The sequence below is a fragment of the Pimephales promelas genome, chromosome 13, assembly GCF_988280905.1.
Source record: "Pimephales promelas chromosome 13, fPimPro1.hap1.1, whole genome shotgun sequence".
NCBI lineage: Eukaryota > Metazoa > Chordata > Actinopteri > Cypriniformes > Leuciscidae > Pimephales > Pimephales promelas.
This window is the reverse complement of record NC_142781.1, coordinates 15,961,758-15,975,990: the sequence shown is the minus strand read 5'-3', so window position 1 is coordinate 15,975,990 and position 14,233 is coordinate 15,961,758.

Below are 14,233 nucleotides of genomic sequence, written 5' to 3'. Positions count from 1 at the left end.
TTAGGCTATTTTATTTTACCTGTAATATTAGGCTACTTTGGTGACAATAACGGGGCCCAAACACACGAGGCAGTAAAACGTTCCTATGGTTTCCAAGCTGTCAATCAGAGAGTGAGTCGTGTGTGCTAATACACACAGAGACATTAGTATACTTCAAATACAACGCATTCTCACCCCAAGGCGTCACCTTTGACCATGCTTCAATATTTAACGTTTTAGGCGTCCTTTAGCGTCACTTACATGACGCGATCCTACGGCGTCATCTAACTGATGCTAAAGGAAAGCGTCAGTTAGAGGACGCGGTTAGGTTTAGGTCTGGGGTGGGGGTAGGGTACACGCGATCCTAGGGCATCATCTAACTGACGCTAAAGGGCGCCTAAAGCGTCAGATATTGAAGCATGGTCAAAATGCTTCCCAAGGCGTCAGTTAGGTGACGCCTTGGGGGTGAGAATGGGCTGTCAAATACGTTTTTTGTAGGTGTAATTTCACACTGTAATGCCATTGAAGTTTCAGCAGCATGCGAGTCATGCTGAACTATAAAAGTATAACTCGATTTCAGCCGCATATTCAGAGTCTGGCAATGTCATTAGTTCTCATCCCAAGGTGTCATATACGACGCTTTTGTCAGCTAGTGGCAACGCACATGGCACCCTTTAGCGTCAATATGAGATGCAGATATATATGGGGCAGAAGGCGCCTCCTGGTGGTCTAACCCGAACCCTACCCCAGACCTAAACCTACCCATACTCTGTGTGTGTTCTATTGACGCAAAAATGGACGCTCATAGAATGCCAAGGGAAGAAGGGTAAAAGAAAGAATTTTTTTTTGTGTGCCCTTTTTTTTGGTCCTTCCGGCCCTGCCCCTGTGTATGTCTGTGCATGCCATTGATAAGTGTTCTTTAGTTGCATGGAAAAAGCAGCGAATAGTAAATTGGTACTTTTTTATAGACACACAGCTATCCAGTGAGTCTGGTGTGTTTGTCATATTCTTAATAAACAACACCTCCATCAATATGCCATGCTCATTCTATTAGATAGGTTAAGTAAGGTAATATGAGGACAACATTTTTCCCATTCCTGCTCATGGAAAGCATGATTGTGGAATGTTCTTTAGGTTCAGTCATGGCTAAGAATGATAATCTAGATAATTAGTGCATCTTACATCCTTTCAGATCTCTATGTAACACACACACACACACACACACAGAGATGAAGAGATCAATCAGTTTAGTTAGAGATCCCTGAGCTTCCCACTGTAACATTTGGACTGAAATGTGAGATGAAAGGGTATATGGGTGCACCAATATGCTTTAATTCATGCTTAACTAATGCACAGATAATCTCGTGTTAACAGTCATAATTTAGAAATAAAAGGCATTTTTCCTATCCTGATTTTAGCCTCTGATTTGAACACTCTGTTAGAAGGGGCATGTCTGCTGTGGGATTCAGTGTAACTGGCCACTGCTGTGATTGGCTGACATGCTTGCATATGAAATAGCTACGTGTTACTAAGGGGGTAATCCATCAGCCGGAAACTGAAGCCTCGCGGGAACATTGTGGCAAAACTTCACCTGCTGTTAGCATCCCATTGACTCCCATTCATTTTGGCATTCGCTTTGACAGCGAATAACTTATATCTGAGGCGTCCAAAGACTTAATTTGTCCATTATTTATTTCTAAAGAAACATGACAATGTATAAAATGCTCCATTACTTTGTATCTTACGTTAAGGACCCGTAAGGCGTTTTTGTAAAAATAGGCTAAAGATTGCGTCATAACCACAGGACTTTCTGTCGCACAATAGAAACATTACCATATAGACAGGAGGAGAAGCTTGCAGGCAATCTTTTACTGTCTATGAGGCAATCGGGGGGACATGAAGGCACAAAGTCAAGGTAGAAGCTCATAAATAGAGAGTCCATAAAAGCAACTGGACAAAATATTTCAACAATGTTTTTGAGGAATTAGGTGATTCAGATTTGTCTTGGCACAGCTACTAGAAGATTTTCAACTGTCAGACTGTCGTCACGCTCAGTTTGAGCCTGCGCAGTCACTCAGACATCAGACAGGAAGTGCAATAATCGGGCTTCAGTCTTCTCCGTTGAAATCAATGGGGTCGCTGTGTCCATTTGTTTTACTGTCTATGTGTATTACATGTGAAACTCTCTCGAATACTTTTACTACAGCTATTACACGTTTTTTACTAATCCTGCTATCAAAATTAACGAATCATGAGAACTTTTGAAAGTATTTCGATCTATTCCCATCACATAAAATGAGCAAGCAGATGACAGTCTGTTGATTGCCAGAATGAAGATCATATCTTTGTAATGCAGTTTCTGTTCTCTCTAATGCTTTCATCAATGCAAATATGATGATGTACATACAGTAAAGGCGGGCGTACACGGTACGAATTCTGATGGTCGGAAGATCGTATGTCCAGGCACACGTTACGAGTGAGTTTATCCAAAAATCGTACGGAGGCAGTGATATACGGCACGATTTTACGACCTGCTAAATTCCGAAGAAATCGCACGAAGTTCCGCCCTAAAAACTCGAATAACTGCATATAAAATATTGATTCAAGCCGTGATTATTTTGCTATATGCTCGTTTTCAGCACCGGGAAAAGGACGTCCGGTCACCCTTGTGTGTGTGTGTGTGTGTGTGTGCGTGCGTGCGTGTGTGTGTGTGTGTGTGTGTGTGTGAATGAGTTAAAAAACGTAGTTACGGTTGGCTACACATTCATAAATAAAATTTCAAGCTCTCTTTAATTAGCCGTTTAATCCACCTCATGTGTGAGAGTTTGCAATTCATTTTGCTGCGAGAAGCTATCGCCGTGAACGGGGCTTGAGTGAGCTTGAGCGCGTTGTGAGTGAGGGCGCGGGTGCCAGATCCCGTGTTGTCAGATCCACATAGGCCTAATGGAAAGGTGACAGTATCTGGACTCGTTTTTTGGATTAATGTCACACTTTAGTAAGTTATTAAAGTGGTTCCTAATATATTTATCTTATTTTCAAAACACAAGCTTTGAACTTATTTTGGATATTTATATAATTTCTTTGTTTTTGTTAGTTTTTGCTTGTTTTTCGTAGCAATATCTGGCAACATTGTTCTGTCGGCATTAATAAAAAAAGCTTAGGCTGCAGACAAACTGTAATTGCTTTTAGGAACATGCAAACGTAATGATCATCGTGATGTGAGAATCTGTAAGAAATGTATAGCACTATCAAAAACAATATCATAGCCTACAGTTGTTTCAGAATGAAATATGCCAAATACTGGCCAGTAGGAACACGGCAGATGCTGTTTAGTTAACCTTTCACAAAGTCATCATAAAAACATTAATTAAAGCAGTGTTTCTAGTAGTCCACACCATTTTCGTCTTTCTTCTCTGGATTTCCTCAGCTGCTGATTGGTCAAATTCAGATAGATTGACAAATCGGCTCATTCAACCGCATACACCTCACGAATGCAAGCCGACAGCTCCCGAACTTTTTCGACATGCTTAAAAATTATCGGAAGGTCGAGAGGTGCTCGGCTCAGCTCGTATCTTCCTCGCACACGATACGAGCCGCGACATGCGAGCATAACCGATTTACACGCGATTTCCCCCGAGTGAAAAAAAATAATCGGCGAGCTCGTAAAACAGCAAAAAATCGCACCGTGTACGCCCGCCTTAAGAGCTTCATTGTACAGTGTAACGTGGATCATTGATTTCATAACAAGTTGTCCAGCTTTGACCGCTTACTGTATGTAATTTGTTCAATTTAAATAAGATTATTTTCGTCCTGCAAAAAAAGAAATGATGTGAAGTTGATATTTTAGGTTTGGGGACCACACGATTTCGTCTCTGCCTTTGTGGATGTTGTTGTTGTGTTGGCCCCTTCAGACCAGGACCTTCAGCAGGCACTGGGACGGATGAGAATCAGCACCTCCAAATCCAAGACCATGGTCCTCAGTTGGAAAAGGGTGACTTGCCCACTTCAGGTTGGTGGAGAGATCCTGCCTCAAGTGGAGGAGTTCAATTATCTTGGGCTTTCGTTCACGAGTGAGGGAAGGATGGAACGGGAGATTGACAGACAGATCAGTGCAGCTTCTGCTGTAATGCGGTCGATGTACCGGTGAAGAAGGAGCTGAGCCGCAAGGCAAAGCTCTCGATTTACCAGTCAATCTACGTTCCTACTCTCACCTATTGTCATGAGTTTTGGGTCATGACTGAAAGGACAAGATCCCAGATAAAGGCGGCCGAAATTAGATTTCTCCGCAGGGTGATCCCTTTAGAGATAGGGTGAGAAGCTCGGTCACTCGAGAGGAGCTTAGTGTAGAGCCGCTGCTCCTCCACATCGAGAGAGGTCAGCAGAGGTGGCTCAGGCATCTGTTCCGGATGCCTCCTGTACACCTTCCCGGGGAGGTCTTCCGGGCACGTTCCAACGGGAGGAGACCCCGGGGAAGACCTAGGACACGCTGGAGGGATTGACACAAAAACGGGTCATTCCACACATTTATGTTTTCTTCCAATATAGTCCATATTCAACAGAGCATGCAGGTTTTCCAGCTTTGGGATGAGGAAGGGGACACGGGGAACGCAGAGATCCTCCCGAAAGCTTCAAGAGTAGCTTGACGTCTTGCTGCGTCCTGGAAACGCCTCGGTGTCCCCCCGGAAGAGCTGGAGGAAGTGTCTAAGGAGAAGGAAATCTGGGCATCTCTGCTTAGCCTGCTGCCCACGCAACCCGGCACCGGATAAGCGGAAGAAGATGGATGGATGGATCAGAAATTGCTGCTTGGTAGCTCGATGGATTTATTTTCAGACGTCCATCAAGGCCAGCTCTGTAATGGCCCAAGTTGAGGAAACAGTCGTCTGTGAAATGTGTGGACCATACAAAATTTGGGAAATTGTCTCGGCACATTTACAGAGAAAATAAAATTAACCCATTGTTTCTCCAGAGGCTTGGATTAAGGAACTAAAAAAATGCTTTTGTGCTCATTTGTACATCTGGACATTAACTGCCATGCTTCGCTCGTTTGCAAGCCATGATATCTCTCGTGGGGAAAGGGGAGGTTATCTTTCCTCTGTATGATGTCATACAAAGGAGATTCAAGATCAGTCCATGTTGAGCTGAATCTCAGGAGTGATAATCAAAGAACTACACTTCCCAGAGTGCACCACCACCAGCAGCAGCAGCAAACCGGCTGCTTGTCACCTGATTGTCATTATCACTGATTTGGAACACCTGAAAAGGCATGGAGATTCTCAGTCTGTCAGAAAAACAAACTTCAGAGAGAGGCTCCAAGTTACTCATATGTTCAGTCCAAAGACGCCAATGGTCTGTAAAATGTTTATTTACTTTCATGGTGTTTAAAATGTTGCTTGATATTTTCGAGCTATGTTTAACTGCTATGTAGATGTTTAAGTAACACCATTTATTTATTTTGCCTTCATTTATTTTGTGTTTGTGCTAAAATATTAGATTTTGAGTTTGTAAAAATGAACAGGACGGTATAAAGTTAAAAATGGTGACTTTACAAACTAATTTGGAAGATTCATGAAATCATATTTTTTTTTTCTTCGTTGTGTTAAATTAATGTTTAAATAAAATTGTAACTTTTGTTCTGTCTTTTAAAGGTTTACAACCTAATTTGCTGAACAGAACAATCACCTGACAAAGCCAAAATAAAAGTGATTGAGTTGGAAATTTGAGTTGTCCTTGTGTCCTTTGGAACTTGAACTGGAGTGGACTTGACAGTCCATCTGAGCTTTCATTTTCTCAAAGGCAGAGAAAGATAGCCAAAGCTCGGTTTACACCGACTGAAATTTCTAGCCACTTGAGGAACATATACAGGCTAGGGAACTCATTCAGCCACATTCAACTGTTCTCACATTATCAGCAGTTTATTCGCTTTAGTTTAGCTATTCTGTTTTTTTTTGTTTGTTTGTTTTTTTACTATTATTATTATTTAATTTATTTATCATTATTATTATTGTTTTGTTTTTTTCCTGGGAGGGGGTTGCATTAAAGCGATAAAGGGGAGAAAAAAAAGGAACTAAAATGTCATTGTTAACACAGATTTTCACTGATGCTTTTGACTGATGTTCATGTTCAATAAAAAGCAAAATTAAAAAAAAAAGAAAACAAAAAGAAAAGGGGACCTTTAATTGCTAATGCGATCTTTTACACCACAGACTGAACAAAATTAAGCATTGCTTGATCTAAATTGGTATTATAATAATTGTAAACATAAATATAACAGCTGTACAATTTAATTGTGCACTTAAATTTAACAGCTGACAGCTATTTCAAAACCAGTTATATTTTTGTTTTTGTCTTATTTTATTAGCATTTTCTAAACTAACGCGAATAAATTGCGGATAATGTGAGAAATGTTGAATGTGTCTGAATAAATTTAGGTTTGACTGTATTTGTAAACTTGCAATTGTGAGGAAAAAAGTCAGAATTGTGAGATAAAAAGTAGTAATGACCTTTTTCATTTTTTTATTCTGAGTCGGAAACAAGCTTCCATACTTTCTGTATGTATCTGGTCCATACTTTCTGAGTATCTTTCTGTTGAATAAACCCTCACACAGTTGCAGTGAGATAATGAAGTGAATATGCCTGGTTCAGATTACATGATTTTTTTTTTGTCTGTTACGTCACTGTGTCAGATTACGCGATTTTGACTCCTAAAATCTTGTCGTGTCGTGGACAAGACACATGTCAGACTACACGGCGTCATGACCAGTCATTGCATCCCAGATAGCACAAGGGTATTTGATGTCCTACATCTGGAAGACGTATTTTTAAGAGTGTTTGCTCATCTGCAAGACGTCTATAGGACGTTTCCTGTCAGATGTCAAATCGACGTTTATAAGATGTCATTTTAACATGCATTCTAAATCATTACATCTTAGAGACATCTTTTAAACGTCTATTTGACATCTGCAGGAAACGTCCTATAGACGTCTTGCAGATGAGCAAACACTCTTTAAAATACGTCTTCCAGATGTAAATAGGAGATCAAACAGCCTTGTGTTATCTCAACGCATTCTCACCCCAAGGCGTCACCTTTGACCATGCTTCAATATTTGACGTTTTAGGCGCCCTTTAGCGTCACTTACATGACGCGATCCTACGGCGTCATCTAACTGACGCTAAAGGAAAGCGTCTGTTAGAGGACGCGGTTAGGTTTAGGTGTGGGGTGGGGGTAGGGTACACGCGATCCTAGGGCGTCATCTAACTGACGCTAAAGGGCGCCTAAAGCGTCAGATATTGAAGCATGTCCAAATGCTTCCCAAGGCGTCAGTTAGGTGACGCCTTGGGAGTGAGAATGGGCTGGTTATCTGGGATGCCGTCTTTAACGGCGCGTGTCATCGAGAAGGTGAAGCGAGTGACTTCCGGAAATGAACGTAAACAAACAATGAATGAAGCGGTGAGTGTTGTATTGGCTGTCCTCTGTTCAGAAAAAAGTAAAAAAAGAAAGAAAACCCGACAATGGACATGTTCCTGGATTGCTCGGCATTGCCTTTTCAGCGTGAGAAATACACGGTGTGGCGTGTGAGCGTGTGAACTAGTTTTTGCGTGTGTCTCACAGTCACGGCCATTGCGTGAGAGAAACCTGCTTGAAGAGGACAGTATGTATGGGCTGTCAATCCTTCAAAGAGAACTGAGGTAAAATATTGTTTTCTTATATATTTTTACTTTTAGTTTTAACGTTAGCACCATCGTCTCTCTTTCGTTTCGCCATTTTTTAAAGTTGTGTATGGAAAAGCTTGTGCTCCTATTGGTCAACCTGACGGGCGGGAACGTGACGGAACCGTCGTGGACGACCGTTAAACAATTAAACATGCTAGTCTTTTTGTCGTGATGTCGTGAAGCATCGCAGACGCGACGTAGGTCGTCGCCCACTAGGGTGACCACCATCAAACAAACCAAATGTGGGAGTGGGACAATTATAAGTTTGTGTGGGACAATGTGGGACATGTTACCAACACTAAAACATGCCCTGAAACTGTTATATAATGTCTATCTAACTTGATAAAAACATTTATATTCTGCCTTTCAAGTGATAAAAATAGTTTGTTTTTTTGATTGACATTTTGATTGACAGCCATCACAACCAACGAGTGACAGTGTTTACTCTTTTCTTTTCAACCATTGGATAGTGTATAAAACACAGCTGTTGTATTTGTACTTATGACAAAGCACTGCAAACTACGCAGAAAAAGTAATGAGTACAAACCCAATTCCATAAAAGTTGGGACACTGTACAAATTGTGAATAAAAACAGAATGCAATGATGTGGAAGTTTCAAATTTCAATATTATATTTAGAATACAACATAGATGACATATCAAATGTTTAAATTGAGAAAATGCATCATTTTAAGGGAAAAATAAGTTGATTTTAAATTTCATGGCATCAACACATCTCAAAAAAGTTGGGACAAGGCCATTTTTACCACTGTGTGGCATCCCCTCTTCTTTTAATAACAGTCTGCAAATGTCTGGGGACTGAGGAGACAAGTTGCTCAAGTTTAGGAATAGGAATGTTGTCCCATTCTTGTCTAATAAAGGCTTCTAGCTGCTCAACTGTCTTAGGTCTTCTTTGTTGCATCTTCCTCTTTATGATGCGCCAAATGTTTTCTATGGGTGAAAGATCTGGACTGCAGGCTGGCCATTTCAGTACCTGGATCCTTCTTCTACGCAGCCATGATGTTTTAATTGATGCAGTATGTGGTTTGGCATTGTTTTGTTGGAAAATACAAGGTCTTCCCTGAAAGACACGATGTATGGATGGGAGCATATGTTGTTCTAGAACTTGGATATACCTTTCAGCATTGATGGTGCCTTTCCAGATGTGTAAGCTGCCCATGCCACACGCACTCATGCAACCCCATACCATCAGAGATGCAGGCTTCTGAACTGAGCGCTGATAACAACTTGGGTTGTCCTTGTCCTCTTTAGTCCGGATGACATGGCGTCCCAGTTTTCCAAAAAGAACTTCAAATTTTGATTCGTCTGACCACAGAACAGTTTTCCACTTTGCTAGAGTCCACTTTAAATGAGCCTTGGCCCAGAGAAAACGCCTGCGCTTCTGGTTCCCGTTTAGATGTGGCTTCTTTTTTGACCTATAGAGTTTTAGCCGGCAACGGTGAATGGCACGGTGGATTGTGTTCACTGACAATGTTTTCTGGAAGTATTTTTGAGCCCATGTTGTGATTTCCATTACAGTAGCATTCCTGTGTGTGATGCAGTGCCATCTAAGGGCCGAAGATCACGGGCATTCAGTATGGGTTTCCGGCCTTGACCCTTATGCACAGAGATTGTTCCAGATTCTCTGAATCTTTGGATGATATTATGCACTGTTGATGATGATAACTTCAAACTCTTTGCAATTTTTCTCTGAGAAACTCCTTTCTGATATTGCTCCACTATTTTTTTGCCACAGCATTGGGGGAATTGGTGATCCTCTGCCCATCTTGACTTCTGAGAGACACTCTGAGAGGCTCTTTTTACACCCAATCATGTTGCCAATTGACCTAATAAGTTGCAAATTGGTCCTCCAGCTGTTCCTTATATGTACATTTAACTTTTCTGGCCTCTTATTGCTACCTGTCCCAACTTTTTTGGAATTTGTAGCTCTCATGAAATCCAAAAGGAGCCAATATTTGGCATGGCAATTCAAAATGTCTCACTTTCAACATTTGATATGTCATTTATATTCTATTGTGAATAAAATATCAAAGTTTATGAGATTTCTAAATTATTCCATTCTTTTTTTACTCAAAATTTGTACAGTGTCCCAACTTTTTTGGAATCGGGTTTGTAGAATGCTTTCTTAAAAAGGCAAAAGAACGCATGCACGTTTTCTTAATATGATATTAAAAACTAATAGACTGATGAAAATGCTGGACATTTCCTCAACATGCGACGTGCTGGACAAGAGGTGAAAATGCTGTGCAGTACAACGCAAAGTGGGACGGGTGATCACCCTATCACCCACTATGACACACTATACGAGATGATACGATCGAATCTTGCGTCCCAATGCCCCTTGTCGTTTACAAATCCCCACGACAACCTACGTCAAACGGATCGTGCAAAAATCGGGCTAAAATCTTGTAATCTGAACCAGGCAGAGATAGTTACATTAGATGCTAGATAGATCTCCTGATCTTTACTGTCTCCTCTCCACCAATAAGCTGGTGTGTGGTGGGTGTTCTTGCGCAATATGGCTGCCGTTGCATCATCCAGGTGGATGGTGCACATTGGTGGTGGTTGAGGAGATTCCCCCCTTCCATGTAAAACACTTTGAGTACCCAGAAAAACGAATATTATTATATTAATAAAAAATAATAATTTAATTAATAATAATAATTACTAACAATCATTAATATTAATAAAAAAAATTTTTTTATTATTATTATTAGATAGTTGCATTAAATATTGATGCATTAGTGATGAGACCAATGTGTTAATCCTCATCCTGGCTTTTAATTTGTCACTCTCCCCTTTTCTTTTTTTATTTTCCTCTGATAAAACCGTTGCCTCATTCCTGTAGCTGTTGTTCGGCCATGACAAAAACATACGGACGGCAATCAAACGCGAGTTGAGCACTTTCGTTAGATTCGGAGGAAGTTTGGGGTGGTGGGGGAAGTGAAGTATGCCGTAAAGCGGTCAAATTTTGTAGTTCTTTTTGCGCTCGGGTTCCTACCCGAAACTCAAAGTTACAAAGTGCTAGTAAAAGTGATGCAGACACCTTCAGGATACGGCAGACGCGTCATTCAACCTATTCTAAGTCGATCTACCATCTCAGTGGGTTTTGGTAATATATTATAAAGTTTGAAGAGTTCCACAGTGTGGCTTTAACAAGCAGAATCAATCAAGGAAATAACAACAAGAACAGGAAAAAAAAGAAGAAGAGACAAGCAGACACACAACTGAATTCCAGCCATTACATATTTATTACTTATTACACACTTATTGTACTTATTACTTATTACATTCTTATTACTGACCAGTTTGACTTTATTTCCACCATATGGAGTCTCTAAGAGTCTCTACAGAGGCTCTTATTTAGATAATGGTGTTTAATTGAAAATGTCTGGTTTGAATTACCATTATTAAGATCAGTGTTTGCTTGAGTTTGGTTCTTGACCCTTGACGTTTTAACATAATTTTTGTTGTCTGACTGACTGCTTTAAATGTGTGCTTGTTATGGCAATAACAATATATAATATAATTGATAAAAATGGCATATATGTAATGCGATCGGATGTCGTGCTGGTACGATGTCGCGCTGGTACGTTTTCAGTAAAGTCTAAATATAGATTTAATGTCAGTTTTTTGTCAAAATTAGGTTTTTATTAAATATTATTCTATAACATCTTGTTTATCATCTCGGAATATAACTTGGAAAAATTCACTAGTTTAGTGCAGAAAAATAGCGATTTATAACATAGACATAATGACCAGCTGAAAAGACTGCGTTTCTCTTTAACAACACGCACGCAGACGGAGCGGAAACACAAATCTCCCGTTTAGCTCTCCTTCTCTTAACACTGCAAAGACAGTTCACCTATCAAAAATAAACCACATAACAGAATTAAGTCCAGTCCTGGGTGAACTACAACGGCACGCAAGTTTTTATTTATTTATTTTTATCCAGCGTTATCGTGTGGTGTGATGCGGAGCACAAGAGAACAACAGAACAACAGAGTTTGAAGCTGAAGATCTTTAAAAGATCTTGCTCACCTCAATCGTCCAATTTAAAACGGTTTTCACAGGATGAATTTTGAGTTTGTAAGCTTTCGAATGATACCTAATCTATGATAATTGCTAAAATATGTAACATGAAAAAAAGGCTATAAAAAAGTGAGTGCCAGTCGTCCCGCTAGCAGGATGTGACCGTTACTTAAACCTGTTTTTCTCAAAATTCTGCTTAAAATCACAGCGATCAGCCGACTTCAGATAACAATAACTTTTGTCACAGACAGCTGATAAAATAAATAAAAACAGATTTGGAAAGGTCAAGTCAAGTCAAGTCACATTTATTTATATAGCACTTTTCACAATACAGATTGTATCAAAGCAGCTTCACAGTGATAACATGAAAGTAGTACAACACAGATCAATAATATTGCTAAACACTAAATAACACCAACTGAGCAAGCCAAAAGCAAGCCAAAAGCAAGGCGACAGTGGCAAGGAACCAAAACTCCATCAGATTGGATGGAGAAAAAACCTTGGGAGAACCCAGGCTCAGTCGGGGGCCAGTTCTCCTCTGGCTTACATTCATATTGTTTATATATAAATATTAAATATAAATATTGTTTATTTATAAAACGGCACCATAAATATCGCAGGCGTTGAGTCGTCTCTTCACAGGCGTTGGTCTTCTCATCACAGGCGTTGGGGCATCCGAAATCCCCGTGAGAGGATGGAGACAAAACTGGACCTGACGAACGCCATTTTTCTCGGGACAAGCGTCCCGAGATAACAGCAGAAAGGCAGATGGGAAATAATTAGCATAGCTGATGTTCATAATGATTTCCTTTATACGGGAGTCGGTGTTAGAAACCACTATCTCACAAACTCTCCGTAACGTGAACTCTCCGCAACCCAACCATACGCGCCGACCCGTTTGACTAAGGCTGTCGAGCCCCACTGTCGCGGAAATGCGTTTCAGTGGCAAACGGTTCTGGTACGGCATAACAGAGGACTAAAAGGTAAGCATTATGTGAATGCTTGACTAAAGAGATGCGCCTTTAATCTAGTTTTAAACTGTGTCAGCGAGTCAGAGCCTCGGACCGTATCAGGAAGGCTATTCCAGAGTTTTGGAGCTAAATGCGAGAACGCCCTCCCTACTTTAGTGGACTTCGATATCCTAGGAATGACCAGAAGCCTTGAATTTAGTGATCTTAAGGAACGCAGTGGATTGTAGTGCGAAAGAAGGTCAGTTAAGTACATAGGTGCTAAACCATTTAGGGCTTTATAGGTTAGTTAGAAAGGGCTTGAATCCAGCTTTAATATGGTCTCAAAACCTGTAATATTTCAAATTTCACCATGTCGTGGGTTTTCCTAGATCGCATCACATATATGGTGATGATCAGTGAATGCTGGTTATGTATTGATGATGATGTGATCATTATGTATGTCTTGATTCACTGATCTAAGTGTCTTATCCCATATCAAAAGTGTTACATTAACACACTGAAATTTTTAATTTCCACCACTGTGAAACTACAGCAAGAGTTCCAACAGCAATTAAAAATCCACTTATGAATCTCAACAATGGTGACGATAAAAACGAAACAAAACAAAAACCTCTGGACATCACAAAACTATACAACCCATACAGCAACATACAATCGGCCCAGATGTGGGCCACATCTGGTACATGTGGATTGCATAATTTATTCATATTGCAGTGCATGCTGGGAGTTTTGTACTATGCTGGCACCCAGCATGCATTGCAAGATGAAACTTTTTTATTGTCACCATTGTTGTGAATATCATGCTGATTGTTATTGTCTGTGGGTGTCTAAGTGATGTAGTAGTTCAACATGTTATGCACTATATGTTTTTAATATACTTCTAAATTTATTATTGAAACATTGCTGGATCTGATGCTGTATAATCATATACTACTATAATCAATAAATAAAAAATAATTAAAACACAACATAACCAAAGATTAGACACTGGACGAGATCAGTGTAAGATATGATTCCATGATGATAATTGCATCATCACAATAAAGCCAAAAACACCCAATCCATTTCTTCTTGCCATAACAAATGCTTTATAAACACACAGTTATAAAAGCCAGAGAAAAAACTAATGTTATAAAATTTTACATCATCTAAACCACTGTTAACAAGACCTTCTCTACATGTATGGAATAATATTTATTTAAACTGGTTTTGTAAACTAGTTTCACACTCCACAGGGCCTTAAGGTTGTGGTTGTTGTGTTTCTGCTTGTCTCTTCTCTTTTTTTTCTTTGCTTATTTCTCTGTCCCTCATTGTTTCTGCTTGTCAGCATCCGAATTCTCTCTCTTCTTTTCATTGAGTCCATCCAACCATATTAGTAAACTAATGTAGGGAATAGTGAATGAGGTATAAGGTGTGATTTGGGACGCATTCTCTTAGTGTCAACCTTGAGTATTGAATTTTTTTTTGTTGAAAATTGCCCAGAATGCATTATGGTATATTACTGTTTTAATACAAAATGGT